This window comes from Lactuca virosa, chromosome 3, assembly GCF_052849685.1.
Source record: "Lactuca virosa cultivar CGN04683 chromosome 3, Lactuca_virosa_CGN04683_v6, whole genome shotgun sequence".
Lineage (NCBI taxonomy): Eukaryota > Viridiplantae > Streptophyta > Magnoliopsida > Asterales > Asteraceae > Lactuca > Lactuca virosa.
In genome coordinates, this window is record NC_136428.1 from 188192548 (window position 1) to 188196067 (window position 3520).

At 36.5% G+C, this 3520-nt stretch overlaps 1 long non-coding RNA gene across 1 annotated transcript; it reads left to right on the forward strand.

Moving 5' to 3' along the window:
• The first annotated feature begins 242 nt into the window (after positions 1-242).
• Positions 243-1230, forward strand: LOC145162766 (uncharacterized). Its single transcript, XR_013739317.1, has 2 exons — positions 243-788; positions 965-1230. It is a non-coding gene; the product is annotated as an uncharacterized LOC145162766 (long non-coding RNA).
• Positions 1231-3520: the final 2290 nt, after the last annotated feature.

Here is a 3520-nt window from a genome sequence, read left to right on the forward strand (position 1 = left end):
TTTAAGCCAATATTAAGACGAATCAAATCAATCTTTTTTCGTGGAATGTTATAGCCATTAAAACAACCAAATCCATATTCTTCTTATTGCTTTCGAACAAGAATACATCTCATTGTCAAAAGTAGATGGTCTTTCTAATAATTACGACATTCAGTTATACCTTTAAAAAAAAATTATATATATTAAAATATGTTGTATATATTCGAGTGTTCGAAATAGAAAATATTTGTAAGATGTACATATCGAGGTTTTTCTATCTATACTTGATTAACACAAAAATCCAATCTGAGAAGTATTAGTTTTGTATGACTGGTTTGCCCTTTTCACGTTCTTGTTCTCGATCGTCCCTTCTAGTCTACATTTGGTACTACTTTATATTCTTATCTAGCTATTCACTCCTAAATTGGTCATGATCCAGGAACATCAAACTCCATTTTCTATCTATTTATATGGCGATAATAAGTAAGATAAACTTCAAAGTTGTTCCAGTTGGTATGAATTAGGGAAAGAGGAAACGACCATGATCATGAGCAAGATTTCGAAGAGAAATATATTATCAGGAAAACAAAAGAAAAAAGACAACGAGAGTAGGAAGAAAAACCGACTATTGATTACTGTTAATGTGCTGGGGAGTCCAGGGCCATTGAGGTTGTTGGTGAACCAAGATGACACAGTTTCAACTGTTATCGACTTATCTCTGAAACTGTATGCTCGTGGTGGACGGCTTCCAGTTCTTGGATCTGATTTCAAGAACTTCTTACTCTATACATCAAACGCACCATCAGATGGTAGCAAACATGCTTTTACATATGTTTTTATTCATACCCATTTGAGATGCTGCTGCCCTTTATTCAATTGTTAACCTACCCATTTCAGATCTTTTGGTTTATGGATTAGTCTGCAAATCTTGATCGATTTTTCTTGGTTATTTCATAACTAAAAGATTTATTGTTTTTCATTGTAGCACTGAGTTCAAATGAAGTAATAGGGTTATCTGGTGAGAGGAACTTTGTCCTGTCCAAGAAGATGACGACTAATCTATCAATAGCCAAAAGTAGGACTGATACGATCGCTCATGTTCAGGCAGAGAGTCGTAGTTGGAAATCGTGGCTCCATAGTCTCAATAAGTCATGCAAGATTATATCACATTGATGTAACTGCTTGAAAGCTATGAAATGTTTTTCATGGTAAATAAAAAACAAAAGCGGAATGAAATGGTACTTTTTTTCATACTGAAATCCTTTTCATTAGACTTTATAAAATATTAAAATTCACATCATGTTATAATATTCACAAATTACAACTCTTCAGAACTAAATTCAAAAATTAAAATATCAATTAAAAATTAAAATTACAAGAATTACAAACTAAGTAAAAAAAACACACTCTTTATGTGGCATTGAATATTTGTTGATATTTTGAACATTTTTTTTTATTCTGACCTAGGTGATGGAAGAGCGGTCCATAGTATAAGACTAATATTTCACAAACCACACCAATAATCCTGTGTATTGTATATATTTATATTAAAATGATACAACTATATCTCCTATAATAAATGGAGAGATAAATACAAGAATACATTTGAATATATAAAAGTAAGTTGTTGGTATCATTATCTAATATCTCCTCTTCAAGCGAAAGGGTGGTGGACCAATACGAAGCATAACGCGAAAAAGTTCAAACTGAGGACGCGGTAGACTTTTGGTGAAGATATCGGCCACCTGAAGCTTGGTAGGAATACACTTACTATATAGTTTCCTAGAAGTGACAAGTTCTCGAACAAAATGGTAGTCAAGTTCAATATGTTTAGCATGTTTGTGAGAACAGGGGTTTGAGTCATGAACAATGCACTTTTATTGTTACATAGCAACGTAGGACGATCAGGTAGTAGTGCATGAAGTTCATGTAAATGATGAGTTATCCAAACAATCTCAGCAGCTGTGTTGGCCATAGCTCGGTATACAGACTCACAACTAGATCTAGAAACTGTGAGTTGCTTTTTTGCACTCCAAGAAACAAGATTGCCACCAAGAAAGATAGAGTAACCATAAGTAGAGCGTCGAGTTTCAAGACAACAGACCCAATCGGCATCGGAGTAACCTAGAATATTATTGGTCTGTGGATGACGAAAAAAGAGACCAAAGGAAACGGTCCCTTTAACGTATCTAAGAATACATTTAATTAATATAAAGGAGCAGTAGTGGGAGCATGCAAGTACTCATGTGTTGCTAGAGGAATAGGCACGAGTTTAGAATCAAGCAAATTGGCTCGTGTGAGCACATCATGAGCATACTTCGACTAGCTTAAGAAAATGCCATCATCAATGTAGCTAACTTCTAGTCCAAGAAAAAAACATAGGTCTCCAAGATCCTTGATTGCAAATTCACGATGCAGACTAGTAGTGAAGTTGGAGATTACATATTCTTGATTACCAGTCAGAATTAAGTCATCCACATACACCAGGAGGGACATAATGCACGAGTAATGAGCAAAGATAAAGAGGGATGGATCAGCACGATGTAACATCCCCAAATCCGGAGTAAAAATTTTATTTAAAACCCTTTAATAATCCATAAACCGTAGAAAAAAATGTTTTCAAGAACATAGTCAAATTATAGTATCCCAAAATCATAAATCAACAAAGTATCCAAGGATGATGTGCACAATCACACATTTGCCTTGCCCCGACGATCATCTAATGTACCCGAAACCATAAAATCAAATTGTACGCCAAAGCTTAGTGAGTTCCCCCAAAATACCACCACCCAACATATAACAACAAGCATATTGGGTCCACAGTCATCGGACCGGAATACCCCAGATCCCACAGCACGAGTCGGGTTTTCCCACCTGGCCCAAAGCTCATTTCTAGATTGCTCCCAATCCTACAAGATAAGTTTGGCTTGCCTATCCGGCCCTCAGCTTATATCTGTCTTGCTCCCGAGTCCACATCATAAGTCTGGCTTTCCTTTCCGACCCACAACTTATGTATGGATTGCACCCAAGTTTGTTGGCTTCCGCACATAGAAGTAATGCCTCAACCTAACCATACTATGTAAACATATGTAACAGATAAACATATAACCAGAAAATACATGTAATCATACATATCTATCAATCTAGCAGAGCACTTCAGCATAGCAACATCCTAGACACAAGGATACATAACATAACATAGTGGGCTGGCATTAGTGTCATCGACCCACGAGTACAGTGAGGAAAACTCACCTGAACAACTCAGCAAAAGCTCAACAGCTACCTCAGCAAAAAAACACAGCCAACCCAAGCTTCCTAAAACCAAGACGAGACCAAACCTTAGCAAAATATTCAACTCTACCCAAGTTTGACCAAAAGTCAAACTAGTCAAAAACTCAACGGACAAAATTCAACTGCCACGTCGTGACCATCAATGAACATGACATGGCCCACAAACGACAAAACAAATGATAAATCCTCAATCTCCACATCGTGGCAACCTATGGCCACGTTGTGGCCTTCAATATGAAAAGCTTTTCTT